This window comes from Zonotrichia albicollis, chromosome 1, assembly GCF_047830755.1.
Source record: "Zonotrichia albicollis isolate bZonAlb1 chromosome 1, bZonAlb1.hap1, whole genome shotgun sequence".
NCBI classification, from domain to species: Eukaryota; Metazoa; Chordata; class Aves; order Passeriformes; family Passerellidae; genus Zonotrichia; species Zonotrichia albicollis.
The window spans coordinates 22,306,801-22,330,605 of NC_133819.1; the positions used below are offsets into that span (position 1 = coordinate 22,306,801).

A 23,805-nucleotide genomic window follows, 5' to 3' on the forward strand; every position below is an offset into this window, starting at 1 on the left:
GTCTCAATTTTCTCTCTTAGTCGCTACAGGATATTGCAAACTATTTTGCATGTTTCCAAAATGCAAAATTAGTAGAAGATTAATCAGTTTGGCCATTCATTCATCTATTTAAAGTTGTAGTGCTGGAAAAATCAGGATGAATGACAAAATACTGCCATAATTTGTCTGAGGAAAGGACATAAGTGTTTAAGCATAAAACTAAAACATAATTTTTCCCATTCTGAAAGTACTTAAAGCAATTTGGAAGCAGCGTAAAGTAAAGGCAACTTGCTAAAGATGATGGAAACAACAGAGAGGATGGCCACATATTATAATTACATAAAAAAGAAGAAAAGCATTTTTACTGTGACCTCTTCTTTGGCCTCATCTGCTAAATTTATTAGTGTTATTAATTGTATTAATTGTCTAACATTAATTGTAAAAGATCTTGTAATGATTTTTTAAATGTTTATGAACATAAAAATCTGTGCTGACTTGTGGATGACACTTTCCTTTTCCAAACAAAGGTGCAAATTGGTCTTTTGTGTTCAAAAATTTAATTTCCTATTAAACTTTTTTAAGTTTTGTTTTTTACTGTTAATTATTTTCAAGGTTAATGAACAGGAAATTAATTTGCCTATGCAATTTGCAGAATCCAACAGTGGTGGAATGTCCTGCCATGCAAAATATTGAGGCAAAGTGTAGATAAAATAATGTCAAAGAATGAAAACCAGAGCATTTCTGCATGTGTATGCTTCTAATATTTTATGTAAATTAAAGGCATTGATTAATGCATTTGCAGTTGATTCTATTGCAATTTCTTTCTTTCTTCAGTAAGACTCAGTTTTAAGGGCAATAATAAACTAGAATCAGAATGCTGGAGTTAATTGTGTGTTATGGCTTCTAAAATTGTGTACATGATTCATTTGGAGAACTTACAATGCACTTGCACAAGCCAAATAAATAAAAATAAGGCCCTCCTATTAATAATGATTTTTTGACACTTGGCACATTCTTTAGTGTTGCCTGAAAAAATAGACACACAGCTGTTAATTGACAAGAAAAGTAATAATCCTTTGATTACAGTAGCTAAAGGCTGTCCTTTAATGGATTTTACTTGTCACTTTTAATTCTTTTTAATCTTAGTCTGCATTTCATTAGAATGGCTTTATCATTCTGATGGCCCTCCCGTCGTTATTCTGATTGAGTTAATGGCTTGTCGTCATACCACAGAGCTCCAGTATAAAATATAATCGTGTTTTATTTATAGTCTTCAGGGACATTTTAAACATGATTGCTTTGCCAATCAGCTTTTCTGGTTTTACATAGTACATTATTGTAAATGGAGTGCTGTATTTTGCTTTCTCTTGCCTGGTAGGTACTCTGAGCAAAGCTTCTCTCTTAATCTTCCATGACTTAATCTACCTATAAAATTCAACAGCCAGTTGGTGAGGGAGCTAGAAAAGGACTGTTATCATTTTCTGTCCTGCTCTTCAGCTGTGTTTTTGGCTTTCTATTTAAAAGCTACATGCCTGCACTGCAGTTCTCCTACCAGATGATACAGGTACTCGAATATTATTCAAAAATTACCTGTGTTCTCATAATACGTCTATTAAAGTAGGTTTACTACTGTCTTGTCTTCTCAACTACAACTGTGCAGCTATAGATTGTGTTATATTTAGGCCTTTATGCTTCATTTACTTCTCTTTGAAAAAACTAGTGTTCAAGGTACTGTATTTTTTCTCTATGATATTGAGGAGTCTGATAAACTCCTAATAATTTTGAAGATAATGCCATTTAATAATTGTGGGACAGGAATTGGGGAGCTCCTGATTACTTTTTATTTTTTAAACTATAAGAAGTATGTTGGCTGCATATAGAATAATATTTGTATGGACAAGAGTATCTTTCTTGCTTTTAGATTGGGAGAAGCAATATCAGCAAATTATTGTAGAGAATGCATTAATAAATTATTGATGATTAATTTGTGATACAAATCCAGCTGTGATACCAATCCATCCTGCTGTTATTGACCCATATAATACTGTGCTGCAAAACAGATGTCATAATTAAAATAGGCAATATTTTGTGATTTATCTTTGTAAAGTTACTAGAGCTTGGCTTATATGACAACCTTGCCAACAAGTTAGGAAATAAGGAAGATATGTGGAAAATAGCTGCCTGAACTCATATGCTTTTATGTCAATTTCTGTGTACCCATTTCAATTTTCCCATCTCTGCAGAGACTTTCTAAAATGGGGTGAGGTTTTCCAGGAACGTTAGTAGTTATATTTATTGTCAAAAAAGGTTGATGAAGAATCAAACATATGCTAGCAATATGCTCTATCAGTAGGTCAGATTTTCGAGACAAGAAATGGAAATGCAGAGGAATTTTTTAAAACTGCTTTCTAGAAAGAAAAATGTATATTATATTTGAGGTAGTCAGAGTTTGTAGTGTCAAACAGCACTTTCTTAGAGAGGGATTCTTACATATCTTGAGTTTCTCAGATCTAAATGTATAAGTGCTGTGTCTCAATATGTATATATTCATATCTACATATTGACATATTTTTAATGCTCACTGCTCTTGCAATTAACTGTTTAATCAGAGAGGGGGAATTAACTATTTATTAGATTTTAATCAATTAAGTTTTTCTTTAAGGCACACTTTCACATTCTTCATTATTTGCAGATTTTAAACATGTAACAGGTATGGGACTGTGACCTTTGTTCTTTTGCTTTCCAATGCACTAAATTGCAGAGGTTACAAGCTTGGCAAATCATGTGCTGCTGCTGATACTTTGCAAGTTTCAGGTGCAACTATATTTAACTGTTCTAAGCAGTGACAGAATCTCCAGAAGAATCTGTGTTTTTCTCTTGGAACCCCCAGAGAACACCCTTGTGGCTGTCTAGTTTGTATCTAATTTCTATTATTATTATTTGCATTCTTATAGTGCCCAGAAACCTGAGCTAGGCAGGCATTGCATTAGAGTTCTCCTATATTATTGCTGCATAAGAACAATCCATTATGAAATGTCTCCAGGACTCTTTACAAATTACATTCCATTGAGTGCAAGAGCGAGATTTGCAGAGGTTTTTATAGTATCCAGTTGTCCCCATTTGAAAACTTTTCCAATATGAATATTTTCAAAACACTATGCTTGGCACCCTGAGTCTTTTCTTCGGTTTTCCCTTATTGGGTAACTGCAGCAGAGTGGCTCACATCAGCATTAGGATATTGCACAGAAGTTCATTTAAGAGCACTCTGATGAATCAAGACATTCTTCTGGTTCACAGGCCTTCCTATCATCTTCTAATTTTTAATGATTTCTAATGTTGCACCAACTACCTAAGCTATTTTCCAGTGCCAATATGTCATCAGTTACAGAGGTTACTGCTTGATTTGGATGGAATCAGCCTGTCCTGTTTTCTGTAGCTGCTTGCTTCAGAAGAGTTGTCTTTATAGCATGCCCTAAGATTGGCACATAGACCTGTATGTATTTGCATTTCTTTCTCTCTGCTATGAATTTGTATTCATGCATGTTGCCAGACTAACTCAGTAAATTTCCTACTTTTCTAGTCTGAGTTAAATGATGGACAGGAGCAGATGATGATTTCATAAGGGAACTATTAAAATGCACTGGTCATAGGACTGTTTTCATTTACCAGAAATGTTCAAGGAAATAAAATGTCTCTCAGAAATGTTTTCCTGTAGATTTAATCCACTGAGCTGAACCAGCAGAGAAAAATGAATAAATTTAGAAGTGCTTTATGAAGGATCCACTTACTCTCAAGAGATCTGCTGGACTACCCTTAATCCATATCTAAAATGAGAGCATGTTGACAGGGGTAGATGAGTGGTGAAATACAAAAGAGACAGGAAAGACAGAATAGACATTTAGGGAAAATTTGAGGCAAAAATTGACAGAAAGCAAGGAGGAAGGGGGAAAAAGGAGAAAGAGACTAAATCAAAACTACTTAAAAGTGACAATAGAGAATACATGCAAGTTGAAAACATCAGGATTTTGATTTCAGCTTAGATGGATGGTATTTAATGCCCTAAGTCTCTAGACATCCTACCAATAGATGGGCTTATCTTTTTTCATCTTTCTCTGATTCAGCACTGCACTATGGGTTATAATTAAAGCAGGTCTAAGATAGCAACTAAACTGAATAAATTATTCATTGAAAACCAGCAAAATTTTCTAAATAATGTATTCAATGAATAATATTCAACCAAAAATAGGTGCAATATACACAATATTCTGTGCAGACTCAGAGCTGGTCCAAAGCCCACATCTTATAATAATGGGTATGATGAAATTGATTTGTTTCTTTTTTAGAGGCAAAAAGGAAGAAAAAATATTTTTATTTCTAGCGTCATAAGATGTGCTATATTAGTGCAATTTGCTGTTAAAATATTAAAGTTCATTTCAGTATTCTAATGGGCAAAAATTAACTAATCCCTGCATGGAACTTAGTGGCAGCCTAGACATTGATGATAATGATATGATTATGGTAAGGAGAGGAAAATAAAGATAATTCCAATCAGATAAAGGTATATTTGGTGCTTCACAAAAGCTTTCAACACCCAAAGAAAATAAAGAAAAAATTGTGAATACCAATAAAATGGTATGTGGAAAATTTTGAGTGTAATTGATATGAAAAAGGATTTGTCTAATAGATAGAAAACTGCAATTCCTTATTGAGCTATCTTTTTCTAAAAGTCCTTTGCAGCCTAGTGGCAGTAAAAAGGACAGAAATTGTCAATGAAAAGCAACAGGGAGAAAATGGGAAAGAGAGAACATAAAAATTAACAAATACACATGGGAATATAAATTACAAAGTATTTAGAGGAAGATCAAAGAAGCAGAATAAAAAGCAGTCTGTTGATTTAAGGCCTATGAGATTCAAAAAAACATTATATTTTGTTATATTTCAATGTTTTGTACTATATAAGTATACAAAAATAACATTTTGAATATACTTTAAATTTATATAATAAAAAACGATGCAAAGAAACCAAATATCATCAACATGTACTTGAGTAAAACTAATAAGTTAGGTATGAAGTTAGCGAAAGTGAGATAAGAAAGTCTGTTTTTTTACCAATCATTAATATAAATATTAAGATATAATCTACAAAAAAGAAAAAGAAAAAAAGTATTTTTTTAACCATCCCTAGTCCACTCATTGCTAAAAGTCTTCAGTCTTGCTGAACCTGTGAAATATTTAAGTAAATATTGGGTGATGAGGGATATTCCAGAAAGCAGGAGGAGTACTGATACTGTGTCAGAATACAACAAGGCTGATATGCTGTGCCAAAAAAACCTAAGCCAACTTCACTTCTAAGCAAATTAATGTAAAATCCAGTGTGCAAAGAATTTCATCTCTCGCTTTTCTTCTATTTTTCTTTGGTTTCTTTCCAAGAGCAAACATCACTTTGTCCAGCTTATGCTATCACTAGAGATTAGCACTCCTTTGTGGTTGCCAGTGCAAAGGAAGGAGTGGTGGAACATATTTTTTTCTTGGTTCTCCTATCCACAGGTGTCTCTGCTTCATTTCTACAGCTCTGATTAGAGAAGACAAGGAATTTAACATAGTAGCTTGGTTAATTATTTTTTTAATCAAGATTTTAAGGGAAGCACGTCAAATTCAACAAATTTTTCTTAGCTAAAGGCAGATTTTGCATTTGTAGACATAGAAAACATACAGAGGAAAAAAAATTATTTTATCTTGATAGTTTCCTCATTTTAACTCTAATAAAATACCTTCTTTTTTTACTACATAGGCATGGAAATTCATGTGGAGATAGTTGTCAGTTCTGAATCCCCAGAGTTCTGAATCCCAGTTCTGAATCCCCAGTTCTGAATCTCAGAGTGAGGCTGAGATACATAAATTCATGTTTCATATTATATTCTGATAATTTAGGAGTGTTCAATGTACAAACCCAAATGTTAGATATATTTAGAGCTGTCCCTTTCCCACTCCTTGATAAAAAGTTGGGCATGTTATAACTAGTTTTACATTAAGATTTAAAGTTTAATTACATTACAAAAATATGTAGTTTAGTGCTACCTTCAGCAAATTCATATGTTTAAAGATGCTATCAAAATAATCTTGTTGAAATGTGGGTTGTTGAAGGAGGAGTTATTGAAAGAAAACTGAATGTTATTGTCAATTAAGTTGAATACATTGTGGCTTTATTACACAAAAACATAGCTGCCATTCGGTACAGAAGTCATCACCACCCTACTTGTCAGAACTTTCTGAAATAAAATCTATTAAAAGCAGGAACACTGAAAGTAATTTAGGGAAATACCTGTGTTTTGGCTCATTCAAATTGCTTTTGTAAAGCATTTGAAATAAATAGAACCTCTCAAAACTTTCTTGTTCAACAACAATCACTGTAATCTGCATCTATTATAATACTGTGCCTTGTACTCCTTTGACAGCAGAACTAAGCAATCAATACACTCCTTTTCAGCAATCTCTGCTGAACCAATATCATATGGTTAATAGCTGGGACAGATGCATTCTACAAGAATTTCACAATTGTACCAAATGCATGTTGGCCTCTTACAGCCTTCTGTTAGCAAGCGAGTGCTTAAAGCAATACTGCAATAATGTCTTCCTTAGCTCTTAGAATAATTTAAATGGAACAGCTAAAATCCATATTTTAAATCTAAAAGAAACAGTGGCGTAGAGATGTAGTTTAAAATACATAAAAAGAAATTATTATATAAAACCAGCACTTTCCAAAATCTAAAATGTCAGTATATGCAAATGCTTAGCAGAGATACCAAACAAACTCCACGTTATGTAGGCCATAAAGAACACAAACATCCTTATTATATACAGCCTGTGCTTCTAAGTGATATAGACTTTCTTTTACTAATCCATATATCTAGCTAACTGTATTTGTTCCTCTTTTGCAAATAATTTTCCTCGAAGTTTAATTGCCTTTTGTATTTATAGTAATGTCTCATTGAATGTATTAAAATGTCAAATATAGTTAAATCTACATAATATATCTGCTCAGTGCCACAGCCATGTGAGGCAGAGAAAGTAATCCAAGATGCCCTGAAGTGGTTGTTAAACAAGTCTGTACATGGTATGTAGGATTGAAGTATTTATCTTAGTTTTAAGGTGTTTGATAAATTTTTTATTGTTTCTAATAACTGCATGTGAAGGCTGACATCACAGAATCATAGAACCACAAGATAATTCAGTCTGGAAGAGACCTCAGGAGGTCTCTGGTCCAATCTCCTGCTCAAGCAGGGTCAGATATGAGTTCAGACCAGGTTGTTCAGCGCTTGTCCATTCTGGTATTGAAAATATCAAAGATATAGAACATTCAACCTCTCTGGGCAGCCTGTGCCACTGTTTTATTCTTTTCATTGGGAGAAAGTTTTTCATTACCTTCAGCTTGAACTTCCCTTCTTTCAGCCTGTGCCCACGGCCTTTCAGCCTCCCACCACACAATTCTGTGAGCAGGAAAACCCATCCTCTTGGTCAGGGCTTTGTGCAGGACTGCTGTTGGGCACCTCCAGGGTGGCTGAGCCAGGGTCCTTCAGCTCTCCTCACAGGGAAAGAGATCCATCTTGACCATCCTGGATATCCTCACCCAGCAAGGAAATGTCTTGTAATTAGGTAGTGCAAATCCTTGCAATTGCCGGTAGTGTAACTTGCCACCTTGCAAAGTTATTTTAGTTTCATTACAGAAGGACATTTTGAGAATATCAGCAGTTCTTCCTTTCACTTCTAATCCCTATCCATTAGCAATGGCTCTATTTGTGATCTTATTTTTCACCTTAAAATTCTGAGAAAGAGAAGATTAGAACTGTTTTCAGCAATAACTGGAAAAGAAGTTAGGAGATCTTTGGTTAACATTTTGGGCTTAAGAAATCAGTAGGAGGTGTTATGAATTGTGTAATTTTTATGACAAGAGTAATCTAGAAACAATATTGAGTTGCTAAGTGTATTCTGTCTACTAATGCATTTTCACCGGTGAATGACTTATTTAACCAGTTAGAAACTTAGTATTGGGTACACTTAAACTTTGTATTGGGTACACTGAAAAAGTTTCATTTCAACGAAAAATAAAATTATGCTAAGTATTTTAAGATTGATCTGTACCTTATAATAAAATGATAATCAATTAAGATCATAGCTTCTAGTCTAAGGGTAAAATCAATTTATTAGTTTGATAGATGAGGCAAAATCATCCTAATCATCTCACAAAAGAATGCACTTCAATGTTCAATGTCTTCTACAATTATTCAGTGAAGATAGTAATAATTATCATATAATATTTCTGCTTTGTCAAATTTGTGAAATTTACTCTCTGCATAGACTAAATTCATCTTCCCTTTGTTATCCTGGAAAATATTATTTGCCTGATTGAACAGAAGACAGAATTTTTTCATTTGCCACAGAATCCAAATTTTTAAAGATCTTTCAGTTTAACTTGGATGTTTGCTGTTATCATTTTACTTGTGGACATGCCAGACATAGTCTTTGCATGTCAAATAAAGAAGAATGATAAGCTGGACTGAACTTTAGCTGAGTGCAGTTGGACACAAGTTCAAGTCAAGAGGAAAACCCAGAAAGTCATTGAGTTTCTCAAATTCGAGGAATAGGTTTCCATAGTAATAATTCTTTCTTCACAAAATTTACCTAAGATTTCTTAGGCAAGAACATTCTACTCATCTGTGTTTACTCCAGATTTTAATAAAGACTCTTGATTACTGCTGCAATATAAATAATTAAATAACTAATAATTTTAATTATGCTAATAGAGCTTTGAATGTACAGGTAAGAGAAACTGATATTCGATTTACTATCAACCTGATTAGCAATCATGCCTTCGGGAAAAAACTGTAAAATGAAAAGTATCATCCATATCATTCTTTTGGTAAAAGAGTTTGTGTTTTTTTCATATTTTCTGGCCTTTCTTGGGAAAAAAACCCTCCCAAAATACTTATTTATGTTACAGTTGTATTTTATTCTGGCAGCTGCATGAAGGATGAGCAATAGGTTTATGATGTCATGTTAGTCTGGCACCACAAACTGGCGAAAAATGTCTATTTTTATTTACTATTTGATTTGCACTTCAATGTGTCATGTAGGGCTTAGAACCAAAATATTTGCACATCTAATTTGATTTGGCAGCTGCAGACAGTACAGATTATGTAAGGAAATAGAAAGTAAGAGCATTGCCAGTTTGGTAAACACTTTTCATGAGAAGTTTCAAAAAACCTAATAAATTAATAATGTCAGAAACACAAAAGACTTCAAAATCCAAAAACATGAAATTGAAACTTTAGTCTATGGCAATTGACAAACTACACTATGTAATAAATAAGAGAACCAATGTAGCCTTTTTCTCCTTTGAGAATTTCTACTGAGAAAAAATATCTGCAGTTACTGCCACAAATTAAATATTTATTTAAAAATGTGTATTGAAATTAATCTCTTTTCAAATTTTCCTAAAACCACTGGGTAAACTGAACTATTAAAAATTGTTACAGTGGATTTTAGTTGATTTCAGAGAAGATATTCATTCTTGTTAGAGAACTTAATGCTTTGGTGACATATTGGAGTTATGTTTTTTGGCCAACTTGCTCAGTAATTTCTAAGCTTTCATGCACTTTTTCCTTATATATGCAAATATTTTCAATAGAAAAAGAGCATTTACATATAATTGCAGCAGATTATCCAGATGAAAAGTGGAAATAAATATTCCTGGAATTTTAGAGGTCACAGATAAGTTTGTCATTGCAGCCATCTTCTGTTGGCTCCAAAAATTATAAGGGATGATCAAAAAGCTTATTTTTAACAACTTCAATAACAACAAAAACCCCCTATATTTCTCTCATTATTAGTTGTCTTCATAGCATACAGGCCATTTAAAGGAATATCTTTACTATACAACCACTGTTTAATAGCATCTATCAATGCTTTGTTTACCATTTAGTCAAAGAGCTAAAACTCATATGCCTATCTTCCAAAAGATTTCTCCTTCTTTATGAATAATTTAAAAACAAATTAATTCACAGAAAGTTGAATTCGCTCATTCAGGATGGTGCTTACACACCCTTCTTGATATCCAGTCCAAAGCCATATTCTCCTGAATATTTGGTCCTCCTTCCTGTGAATACCTCTGTGAAGGTGCTAGCAATGTACCAGAATAAATTGGGATGTTCAGTGTGCTTTGTCTCAGTCTCAGCCTACAAAGGCCATTAAGTTTCCAAATTATGTTTCAACCTGTTATCCATGAACTCATAAATTTTAATCCATTATTAAAATTTTTCCAGTCCTGATCTTCAACAATTATGGACCTCAAGGTGTGGACAGAAATGTTGAGATGACCTACGTTTTTCCACAAAACCATCCTGAAAGGGAGGTAGAAAATTTGGGGGTAAAAGTTAAATTTCTTCTCACACAGGAAGAAGCAGATATAAATTCTTCCAGAGGATCAAAATTAAATACTTTTTAGATTGCAAAACTGGTTGTAAGAGTATTAGGAATTTGAAGGTTTACTGAGCTCTAGGGATAAAATATAATTAAAGACTCTACCAGGATAAAAACAATAAAATAAACTGACTGAGGAAGGCAGGTTTGATAACCATCTATAAAACCTAGCCACACAGTGGTAAACAAAAAGTCACAATTTCCCTGTAGAGCATGGTAAACAAAAAGTCATAGTCTCCCCACAGGCCACCCTCACAACTTGACATTCAGGAACAGCACTGAAATAGTGGCACAAAGTCTTACACTTCAGGGAAGAAACCAATCCAGACAAACAACAATCCCAGAAATGGACAATCCCATTTAACTTTAGTTATCTGAAATCAGGTGTCCAATTTTTTCAACCCAGATCCCAAGCATTAAGAATAGTTTATCTCATCTATTTTAGGACTCCTATTTCACAAGGACCCTTGTTCAGGGGAGAATTATTTATCCATTTACTGTAAAGGCAGTCTAGACTGAGTAGTCCAGTCTATGGCCAAATATAGTTTTGGACGGCTGAATCAGGGTGGATAAATCTATCCATTAGTTACAATTCATTTATAGTAGAGCAATATGTTGAATTGATTTTCACCATGGATCAGTAGGTGTACCTTTGAGGGGTAGTTTCAGGATTCAGCAGTTTCCTATCAGATATGCAGGTAGCAGGTAGGCATTTGTAGGGATTCATATAGGGGAATGTCTGAAATGATGCAGAAGCTGAACACCTCATCTGGAGCAGTAAATTCTCATCACACCCAAGACTCAGGAAATGTGTGTATGTGTATCTTTGTGTGTCTGGATACATATATTTGTGAATAGTCACCTTTGTCTGTCACTTATCATGCACAGTTGTAGATTCAGGAAAAGGCATAAAAATGTTGAAAATTCCTGGTCTCCTCAGAGCATTTGTCTTGACAGAAAAGTTGGATCAATGCTGAGGAAGAGATCACATCCTGCATGTAGAATTTGTGGCTGATGCCCTGGGGAATTATGAGATTATCTTTATTGTTTTTATTACAGTACCATCTGGGACTACTAGGCTTGAAGCTGGAGCCATCTGTGGCAAGTAACATGCAAACAGCCAGAAGGTGTCTGCCCTGCATTTGTTATAATTTAAATTAAAATAAAAAGGACAGCATATATATGTAGAGAGAGACAGACAGAAAAAGGAAAACACTTTTTAAAAAAAGGGGGCAGGGAGAGGACAGTGAGGTATTATGGCATTGGTAGCCAAAATATCTGGTTTTGCATTACAGCAAAGGAGAGGCTTCCTGAGGCAAGGATTTACTCATAGGTAACTATCTCCCAACATATGGGAGATCCTGAAAGTAAGTGTGAAGGTGTTTTGAAATCCAAGTAACTAATAGATACACATTGATGAGTTCAGAGTGTGGCTTAAAGCAAGGAAGAATGAGGTCTCCTAAGGAGACCTCAGGAATATTTACCTAAAACGAGCATAAGCTGTGCTGAGCTTTGACAGTAACAACAGGTATTTCATAAGGTTCATTCAACTGGACAGATACTGTGTTCAAACACACTCAAACAAATTTGTTTATTGCCACACAGTTATAATTATTTCTTGTCATTCAGTTACTGAAAGCAGAAATCTACCAAACTAATACCTTGAAAGCATTTCAGCTTGTTCGTGGCTTGAATAACATCTAGTTGGTTACCATGCTCTGAAATTTGTTTTGGGGAAATAAAGAAATAGTTACACAATTGAAGGATGATTAACTGGGCCAACTCCAATAGCTTCATTATAAACCAAGAGTGAAAACATTAAAGGTTTTTAAAACTTACTAAATATCTGTTCTGGTCTTCAGAGTTTCTTTATAGAAAGCCTAACAGCATGAGAATCCATTTAATGGCCTTGAATAGGAAGCTGCTCCAAAACTGTTAGATTCTGTGCCATTTAATCAGTTATACCCTCAAGAACATCCTGCAACATAAATGACACAAGGTAATTCAAAGCTGTTAGATAAGGGGATCCAGGACAGTAAAAGCTTGGGGCTGAATTTCTAAAACACGCCTCTCCTATGTGTTGGACAATTTTGACACACAAAGCCATGCACAACTGAAAAAAGGGAATACAATAGAGGCTCTTCAGAGAATTATAGGCATTGCTTCTGCAGGGTGAGCTTCTGATTTTGTCTCTGTAAGTAAAGCAGCAGATTAGCATGGAATGTCTAATATCAAATTGAATATAAGGAATTACCTGCTTTACTACCAATGGCTTTAGTGCAACAGAGACAGACCATTATACTCTCATAAAAGCATAAACAGAAGGCATTCTGTTGCCTTTCTTGCTTTTACTTTTCTCTGAATTCTTTAGCCTTTATAAATGACAGGCAAAATGTAGGTATAAGATTAGATGTCTGTAAGATGTTAAAACAGAGTAAATACTTTTTTGTTTCTTTGTAAATTTCTTCTCTGATAAAATTGAACAAACAATGTACAATTGAACAAACATGTAAATTAAGCAGCAGTGGCTCAAATAACACTGTCCATTTTGCAGATTGCCATTCTCTCAGTATGAACTTCCATGGGTCTTTTAAGGGTACTATGTGCTGCTGAAATATGCAAAGTATGATGAAATATTATTTAATTGACATGACTTTGATAAATAAAACTGAAATGTCAAGTTATTTAAGGTTAATAAGTGACTTACTTTTCACTGGCATTATCAACAGTAGTTCAAACAGTGAAAGCACTAGAACTTGTTTTAGGAAGTATTTGTCCTCATTTTAAAATGAAAAGCAAAATAAATTTATATTATCTTCTGCAGTGTAGTTACTTTTCACATCTGAGTGAGGAAGTAAGGTGAAATAAGGAATTCAACAAAGGTGATGAAGACATGCTTGGTTCTGGCATGAACAGAATATATAACTTTACCTTAGTTTGCTGTATCTGAGGTTCAAGGAAAAAGCAGGTGAGGTCTGTGGACTTGCTGTTCATCACAGAGCAGATTAAAATGTACCTTTTGAAGAGCTGTTGTAGTTCACTGGATGCCCACAATTGCAAGCAGCTGTGTTAGTCAAGTGAAGGAGCTTCTGCCTGCCAGCACAGATGGAGCACCGGACACGCTCCAGCCCATCCCAAGAGTGTCACTGCGGTTTGCATCTGCTGGAAGAGCAAAATTAGTGACTGGCAGGAGGGAATTGCTGCCCATAATGGTCACATTCAGGACTGGATGTATTTCAAGGGGATACCGTAGTTAGCAGCATGATCAGATTGTCCCTGCTGAGCTCTTTGTAGAGACTGTGGAGTGCAGGGGAGCTGCACAGGGAGCCCTCCTTGGTGCCCTGCCATGCTCTGGCTGTTGGGGTGCTGTGGGCCCTGGGCATGCACTGTGAAGTGACAGTGGCTCTGGTACTGAAGAGACAAGAAGCTGGCATGAAGAGTGGAAAAATCAACTATTATTATTTAAAATTTACTTGTTCTTTTACCTTATATTTATAGGTTTGATGTTAAATGTGCAGAAGTAAAATGAAGTCATAAAATGTAAGCCAAGTAGCAGAAGACTATACTAGACAAATTTCACATTTTACTTCATTAAAAGTATTGAATTACACAAACAACAAATGCTGGCATAATCAATTTGATTATATAGCCATATAGATCAATGTCTTACTCACCACTTAGTATCACTTATTGATTTGACATCATCATCTTCATAGGCAGTTCTTAACATTCATCTAATTATAAATAAACACCCACTGTGGCAAAAGTATACACTTCTGCATATTCTTTGTCATATTAGTATGGAAAATTGCTGGATGGTGGATTGCTAAGGCAGCAAAAAAAATGGTTTCTATGGCAGCATTTTTTTGCTGCTGGTAGATGCTTGAACAAGATTTGGCTCTGAAGTAACAGCACGTATATGAATTACAAGATCTATATAATTTTCTGTACTGGGTACAGTAGTGACACCTGAGTGGGTGAGTATTGAACTGGTAAAAACAAAAAGGATCAAAGAGCCTACATGGCCATATCATCACTATACTTCACCAATTTCTGAACACAACCTTGTGACTTCTATCTTTTAACTGGCTGGAAAAAGACTTTGGGCTGCTGATGGTTTGACTTTGTACTTACACAGCAGCAGCATCACATAGCACTGTCCAACGTTTCCACATGTAGGAACTTCCATGGTGCCATTTTGATTGTATTGATGTGTCTCACATGCACCTAGAGCAGATTAGAAGTACTAATGAAGTGATATTTATTAACGAGTATTTTCCTAGTATTGACTCACCTGAGGTTCCTTAAATCTCCAAAAGTTTCTGACAAAACAAAATTGCATTGTTTATGCACATATTGGCAGTGGAGCATTATGTTAGGCTTGATATTTTCCTGATGCTAGAGAAAAATGTTAAAATGTTAGGCTTGATATTTTCCTGATGCTAGAGAAAAATGTTAAAATAGGGCTCACTTTTTGCAGCCCAAAAAATGCAGGTGATACAGAGCATTACAGGACCACTCTGAATGGGTGTGTGCACCACTCCTTGCTCTTCTCTAGGAGTATTAAGAGCTGGTCCCTCTGGCACACTGGTAAATGCTGTGTGGAGCACTGTTGAAGACACACTTTGGCTTCAGAAATTATTTTATTCTTAGAGGTCTCAGGCTTGGTCATTCATCGAAGTTCAGACATGTCTATTCTAAGTTTGGTGAGCATTGTGAAACAGACAGGAAAAAAACGTGCTTTTTAGAAGGCAAATAATGCTGTATAGAGAAAAGAAGATGGAATTATGAGTTTTGTAAACTTTATCACCTCAAACCCTGTCTAATCTCTATGAGGACAGAAGTACTTCTGTGTCTCTCCATGTGCTGATTCAAGTACTTTCAGAATTTTCGAAGGTACTAGAGAGAGAAACAATAGCAATCACTGCATGTTATCATGTTTTTTATGCTAAAACCATCAGAAATCTGCTGGTGTGTAAAATGGGAAGTTTTATTTTGAAAAATATAGCAACAAGGAAGCATTCAGTTTATTGATCCTGTCTCTCCATTATCCTTTCTCATAGGTGCTTCTTTCTCTACATCATAGGCAGTGAAGCAGATAAAGACAATGTCAGAAACATTCATAGTAACTCTGAGACCAAATCCCATGGAAAACAAGAAAAACAGTGATTTTTTTTTTTTGTTGGAACCTTTTTTTGCTCTGAAATGTAGATTTATGATTGCAGTCTTTATATTAAAATGGCCAACATTTCATCAAGTTAATTCTACAAGTAAAACAGTCCTTCAACACCAAGCCCAGTGATTTTTTTCTCTCCCTCTAACTTCCACCACTGCAATGTTCAATACAGTGATGTAAGGGAGATAGTGAGATAGGATAGCCACTGTGAGCAGCCTAAATAAATTCCCCTCACATGTTTTATTAGTTAAATCTACTTTTCTGGATTTATGAACCAGAAAGCAGAATGGGTTCTTTAAAGGGCTCTCCCTAGCTGCATGCAAATTTTGTATTCTGCTGTTGGAAATAAACTTAAAACAAATTGTTTGCCTAGTTGCGCTAAAGAGAGACAAGAAATTATAAAAATTGGGACCTAACAGTAAGGAAATGCTCATAAGAAACATCTGAAGAAGAACTGTCCCAGTTGTGATGTAGAGGCAGAATATTCCTGTCTTGGAATCATCTGGAAGGAAAAATGAATTCTTATGAGAAAGATAGAAAAAATGCTTGAAAGTGCTGTGATCACAAAAGATTAAACTAAAAAGCATGACAATATTCAGAAGTTTAATAAAATGACTGAGTCAGTAACAGCCCATTTCTTGGATCCTTTCAGTACATTTCAGCCACTCCTTTTTAAATTAGATTCTCTCCAGATTTAGCAAATGTCTAGCTATTTTATTATTGAATTACCCTCTATTTGCTAACTGTACTTTTTTTCCCAGGATGTGTCATTTGCCCTTTTTTTTTTTTCACTCATAGAACTTTTTACATTGAAATTTTGTTCCTGCCTCTTAGTATTAATTTGTGGTCTTTCATGTGATCTTTCTTATGTTCTACAAATGTGACTATGTGGTATTTCTGAAGATATGAGAAATTAGTAGGGCCCAGCAAATTAACATCATGATGAATTCTTAAAATTTAGGTAGAACTCTATTTGCCATAGACCACTGAAAAGCTGAGACAAAAATCTGCCAGTGTTTAAAGCCTTTTGGAGAATCAGTTTTGGAAATGCTGAAGCCAGTATTACTTCACAGCTTGGAAGCCTGAATTCTGAATATAAGCCCCTATGGAAGCATGAGATGAAGAAATCTTCAACTTCTCAGACTGTTTTCCACTCCAAGTAACAGAATATTTTGTTTTGGGCAGAGGTTCCAGGAAGGAGGGCTTATTTTTCATTCAGAACACAATTACATAAAGTTAAAGAAAACTAGAAATAGCATGTTAATCTTAATTAATCTTTACAGTATAAAATCTGTCTGTCTATCTATCTATCTATCTATCTATCTATCTATCTATCTATCTATCTATCTACTTTCTTAACATTTTACATTTTCAAAAGTGGACCAGTTGTCTTGTGTTCTATGTCAGTCTTCATGAAAAAAGAGAAACCTTTTTTAGAATGCATTTGAACAAAATATAACACACCAAGCAAGAACAGAATTTTAAAAAATCAAAATGTGGTGCTTCTTCCTTGTTATTATAAAAGGAAATTTGACAATGTAGTTTTGAGCAGTCAAGATGATTAAGACTTTAGCAGTCCATGTAGACTACTTACAGAGTAATGCATATGAAATTGATTTTATCTAGACTATTATACGTAGTAACTCAAAATTACCTGCCCAAAGCATAATCACTCTCTTCATTTCTGCACTGCTTGCAAGTATTCATAGGGAAAAATTGCAGGTATGCTGTTTGATTATATAGCACACACTGAACTCTGGCATCCCTCAAACAGTCCAAGAGAGCCTCATGAAATATCAGCAAAACCTGTAATTTGTTGAAAGTCCATTATCTTCTTTTAACCAAAATACCCCGTGGCTAGAATAGAGCCACACACACAAATTTATCCTTACAGAGAAAAAATTCTTAAGAGTCCCTTTTTATTATCATTTGCTTTACTGTAATAGTGATAGCACATTACAAGCACCTACCCCCTGTAGACAGGAGGAGTTATTGGACTTTCTAGTGAAAAAATAACTTGCAGAACCAGGTTTCCACATTATTTGAACACTGATGGGGTCACACTGGTCACTTTCTTTTTAATCTAATATAAAAGAGAATTACATGTGGTGAACCAGCTGCAGAATAAGTGTCATCTCTCACCCATTGTTTGGTTGACAGTTCCATTGTCCCTAGGGAAAAGGACTGTCAAGGGACATCCCACCTGGGAAGAGGTGATTGGTCTCTACTGATGTTAGAAAAATCAAAGGAAAACATGACTTAAAAATAAGGATTAAAAAAAAATAAAGAAGTTGTTTTGTTGGATTTTTTTTTCTCTATTCACTGGATAGTCAGAGAAGTTAAAAGGATAGTACAAGAAAAATTTTTTACTAACATGCTTTACTAGGAATACAGGCACCTGCAACCTAACACAGAAGAGGGTTTGAAGTTATTGAAGTTTGAGAGTCAAAAAATGAAAAGATCTCCAAATCCATGCCCTAATCTGATGGGCCTGACCTCTTTCCCTTGTCAGCTACAAGTGCCAGCAGAAAATATATGAAAAAGTTTCAGTTTTTACCTTCCCTGCTATAAGCACTGGATCTACTTTCCCAAATTATATTCATCTCTGTACTGAAACATATAGAAATATCTTTTCCCTAGAAATGGGCTATTGACAAGATTCAGTTGCCTGGGTTTCCTCATCTGGTAACAATTTCCAGTGCCCAAGGATATTCCATCTGCTTCCCAGGTAGCTCTTCTAGAAAGGTGTGAGTCTTGAGTGGAGTGCAGTGCATCCAGCAATCCTGTATGGATGCACTGATACCACAGGAATCTCAAAAGGAACTCAAAGTCTCCCGCTAAGCCTTTGGCCATCACAGGCCATGCAGTCTAGAGAACAGCTCATGTTGCTCCGAAGTGGATCCTGAGTGCAGGAACTCTCATAGCCCATGCTCTGCTGACAAGATGTCAGATGCACTCACCCTTGAGAGAATCTAAGGTAAAAGCAGCTGCACAGGTGGGAGAGAGGATCTAAGGCAGACTGATGCTCTGACAGAGCAGGACTAAGCACACTTCAGGTAGCAGTGAATGCTTGTGGGCAGCAGAACCAAACCCCAGCACTCAGCTCTATAACAGGAAACTCTGGGCAGGGCACATTTCAACACCTCTCCTTAGGGGTCATAGCCATGAAATTAGTACCTTTCTAAGGGCCTGCACTTATAAGTACACAGGTTTGTGCACAGAAGGACTATCTTGTTAAAGTCATCTTCTGTTACTCAGCTGCAAGTAATGCTTTGGCAGTCCATGGGAGCAATCATTCTTACAGTGCTCTCTGCGTCACTGCTCTTTGGAAAACTTTCCTTGGAGCTGGTAATGAGAACACCCTCCAGGATAATGGAAAACTGAGTGTGGAAATGTTCCGTGGGCGCCAGAGGTCAGCATCTGTTTTCTAGCTTTTCTTGCCCTGGTAGTTGGATCTTTTTGTGCCTAAACTGAGCAAGATAATGGAACCATGCAGGCTTACTGCTGTGCAAATAGCAGGCAACTACAGACTGATAATGTACTGTAGCATGCTTCTCTGTGGCCTCAGAAAAATCTAAGGATACAATTCAAAGATGATGACGGCCTTTTATTGGTAGATTTTTTATAAATAGGTCTGTATTTTTAAAAATTTTTATAAATCAGGTCTGTGCTGTATCACCTACCCATGGTATGTGTGGTACATCGTTATTTACATCAGAATTCACCCCGGGCAAAACTGCAACTAGTGAAAATTCATTCCTATAACTAGGGTAAAACTAGTCTTATGCTACCAATCAAATGTCTACTACAGCACTGCTCCAAGCAAGAAAATATTTCAGGGATGAATGGGAAACTTAATTTTTTTTCTCATAGACTAAAGGTTGATGCTGTATATAGGGTATATGAGAAGGACATGGACGGTTAGAGTGAGTCCAGGGGAGGGACTGGAGCTGGCTGGAGCACTGGGCATTTCTGTGAAGATAATGAGGAAGTTGTTGTTATGTTAGGAAAGGGCTTTAAACTGAGAGAGAATAGGTTTAAATTAGATTTAGATAACAGGGAGAAATTCTTTGCAGTGCGGTTGTTGAGACACTGGAACAGGTCATCTTGGGAAGCTGTGGATGCCTTATCCCTGAAAGTATCAAGGCTGGATAATGGACTTTGGTCTAGTGAGTCTGGTCTAGTGGAAGGTGTCTCTGCCCACAGCAAGGAGTTTGAGCATTATGATCTCTAAGGTCGCTTCCAACCCAAAACATTCTGTGATATGAGGCTATCATATAGCATATCTAGCATATACCAACTTTGTATACTGTGAAGCAAACTAAGGACAGTAAACATAGTTTGGTTAATGAGGATTCTGCCTCTAAATGTTTTTTGTATTGAATCACACTGTATTCAAAATCCAACTGAATCACTTCAAAATCCACCTGGCAGTACAAATTTCCTGACTGCCTCCAAGCCAGGTTGCCAGCTTTGGACTACAGGAAAGCAGTTGCCTGTACCAAGCCAAAGTGTCCTCCTGCACGCAGACATCCTGTGCTGGGGAGATTAAACCCCGAGGAAAATCTTTTGAACATTTCTAAAAATAACATCTTGCTTCTTATTCTTCTCTGCCAAAACAAATTACTAGTATTTTCTCTTATGGAAAGACTCCAATAGCATTGCTATTGGGAACTCTGCTGTTCTGAATCTGAAAATCCAACCAATAAATCCAATAAAGAAAACCACAGAGGAGAAAAAAAGTGGGTGTTACTCTAATACACTTCAGGCACACGGCCAGGCAACTTTCATGTAGTTACAGGGAGATGGACAAGATGACCTAGACTATATGCCTTTTCCTCTCTATCAAAATTTGCTATGGTTCTATAATTACATCAAATAAAATTATGCTTTCTTCAGGCTGCAAGTGGTGCCAAATGTTATCAGTATGGAAAAGCAGGACATTTAAACCACTCAAGCAGGTGAAGTCAGTCACTGATATTATTTTCCTGAGTGCTGATAATGGCTGTTCAGCTAATCCGGTTCGTAGACTGCTTTGCTATGTTGTAATGATATTTGCACCCCTGGAAGACAGCCACACACTATTGAAATGATGCTTGATAATGTTTCTGTACCAGTTCCACTTCAATTGACCTGACTGCAGTGTTATCAAAATGTTCAGTTTATAGAACCTAAGCTATATTTGTGTCTCCTTGATGGAAAAGAAAAATCAGTCCCTAAACAGAGTGACCTTATTGTGTAAGTTAGAGATGACTCTGCTTGAGTGCAATAGGGGAAAAATTCACTTTGGGGGCTCACATTCTTTCCATTGCTATTTTAAAACTACAGGCTGTCCTTCACTTCTACACAGAGCAGCCCTGGTGTTCGACCCCATCTTCTTGATGACAGGCTGAATGCAGGGCGGACTGTGGAGTGAGTGTTTTTTAACATAACTCAGCAAGCTATTGTTCTTATTTTTAACATAAAGCCCTCAATCTGGAAACATAGAGAGGAGTCTAACAACCCAGCTGTCACCCAAGGAAGAGATGTACAATGTTTACCAATGTCCCACTGGTATGTAGCCAAACCTTTGTTCCTTACTGAATTTGGGTGAATCAGGGCCAAACGTGGTAGAGAGTCTGGTAGGGGAAGTTACAAAAGCTACATAAAGATACATAGGCTGTTCTGACTACCTTGGAGCCAGGCCTTGTCTACATGGACAGTAATTCCATGTAGTAGGAGTGGATCTGAGAATTGAAAGGGTTGATTTCGAGACACCTACATCAACCTTGTTCAGACATTTTGCTTTGCGCAAGATTTAGGCTGCTCACTAGAAGCAGTGGTCCCCACCACATACATGGCTCAAAGATGTTTGCAGGATAAGTTAATCTGCACTTTTATGTTTCCATTGTAATTCAGGCACATTTAGTATGTACCCTGGGCAGTTCTCATGCTGCAGCTTCCCTTGAAAGAAAGCCAGCTGCACACACCAAAGCTGATTCATGAACCAAGCCTACCTGCAGGAAAAAGAGGCTTTTGAGTTTGCCTAGAAGCTTGCTACTGCTCTGATCCAAAATACTAAAATACTAAGGCAGAGGTGGCCACATTCCCTGAAGAACCCCTTCTTGGTACCTGGTTTTTTTTTTTGTGGTTTTGGTGGGTTTTTTTTTTGTGGTTTTTTTTTTGTTTTTTTTTTTTTTTTTGTAATTTTTAGCATAAATAGATTTAAAAAGTAAATAAAAGACATACCCTCAAATATAGATATTTTAGGCTTCTCAAGCCTGCACTGCAATTAATTTCCTTTTGCCTTCAGAATCTCAAATGGCTTGAATGAGGTGGTCTGGCAGAAGTACAGATGATGCTATACCAGAGCAATGATTTCACTGTACTTAAACACAAGGTGCCAGAATCTGTTAAGAGCTTTGTGATCCTAGAGTCCAACCAACCCCAAACATCCTCAACAACTCAAGGGACAAGAAGAAAGAAGCCTTATTTCAATGAAACCAGTGTGAATGCAAATATGGAAGGCCCTATTGTGGATGAGAATTTCAGAATTTCCTTCTGGTTGTTTAACATGAGTTTGCAAACCAAGGGGGAAATAAGCTTAAACTCCACATAAAGCTGTCATTAACTCAGACAAGGTCCAGCCTTTGCCTTTCCTCCAGTAACTTTGAATTTTTTTAAAATCTGCACATTTGCACTCATTATAAATGGAATTCAACCCAGTGCAGAGCACTAGTCAAGCTCCTAAATTTTGCTCAAGGCGGGGCAGAGAATAGTAAGTAGGTTTTCTCTGCAGGGTTGAATTTATTCCAAAATTAGATGCCAGCATCACATCATTACATTTCAGGGCAATACAACTAATTACCAAATACAGGATCTGAGCAGAAATTAAGTCACTTCAGAAAATGTCTTAGTGGCCAATTAGTGTTTAAAAAAAACCAGATTTTTTTTTTTGTTTGATATGTGATAAATTTTCTGGGCAGAAATATAATTTCTGAATTAAATAATGCCTGAAATGGGCTGGGTTTGTGCCTGTTGTATGACTATCTTGTTTGCTTAGTCACTTTAATTTTCCATTATTTTATTGTATGCTGACTACTTTTTTGTTTATTGAAAATATAAGCATGACATTAATTTCATTATCCTATTCTGCATGCAAGCATGTATTACATTTGCAAATAAAGAAATGGTAAGGAGAAGCAAATTCAGTAAGAGGGTTTATTATGCATGCATAACCAAGCAAGCGCTTGTTTTAGAACAGTACATCTTGAACAGTTGTGATAAGGATTGCCAGGATTTAACTATGACTTTTATGAAAAGAAATTTTTAAGTATCTACTGAAGAAAGGACTTTAGTTCATGGACCTCTTCATGTTTTCTCTGGAGTACCAGCCAAAATTGTTATATTCATTATTAGTTAATTTATTAAGAGTTAATTATTATCAGTTAATTTGTTATGAGTTAAAATCTGAAACAGAGAAATTAGGGACAAATGTATTAAAATATTAACTTGCCATAAACTCTCATTATTGTGAGTAGCTTCTCTTTGATGGCATCCTCAGTAGAAATGAAACAAACTGAAAAAAGATATTTTTAAACATTAACCCGAAAATCAAAAAATATGAAAAAAGGATTTTTTTAATATTTGAAATAATCTCAAATACTCATTCCCATTGGCTTTGCATGCTGCTGTAAGTTTCAAAATATTGAAACTATACAAGAAGTGATGGCACCATATGTTTACTTGAAGTGATTTGTGAAAATGCAGGTTATTAGGAGAGCCAAATTGGTAGCAGGGATAGTAGTAACACAATTTCTCCTTATAGCAGAGTATAATGTTTAAGCATCATTTAGATTTAGTGATATATCACTTATATACAATAATATAATATATAAATTGAAAATATTAATAACATAGTAAAAATCTAGCAATGTATTATTAACATTGATTTGATATTATATAAATAATATTGCATCACTATTTTACTACTGTTGTAATAGTATAACAACATGATGAATGTAATATATATATATATTAGATGGAATTATAAAATAGTTTTGTAGTTATGTTATACATACTATACTACAGACACTAAACAGAAAAATGTTGAAGAATGTATATCCCCATGCTGAGGTTTCTTTTCAGTTAGGTAATTAGCATGAAGATTTTCTTGCCATCATCTTCCATGGCTA

At 35.6% G+C, this 23,805-nt stretch overlaps 1 protein-coding gene across 2 annotated transcripts in view; it reads left to right on the plus strand.

The window, feature by feature from the left end:
- ZNF804B (zinc finger protein 804B) overlaps nucleotides 1-23,805 on the plus strand; it is a 223,370-nt gene that overhangs the window by 155,879 nt on the left and 43,686 nt on the right. The gene's annotated exons all lie outside the window — the stretch shown is intronic.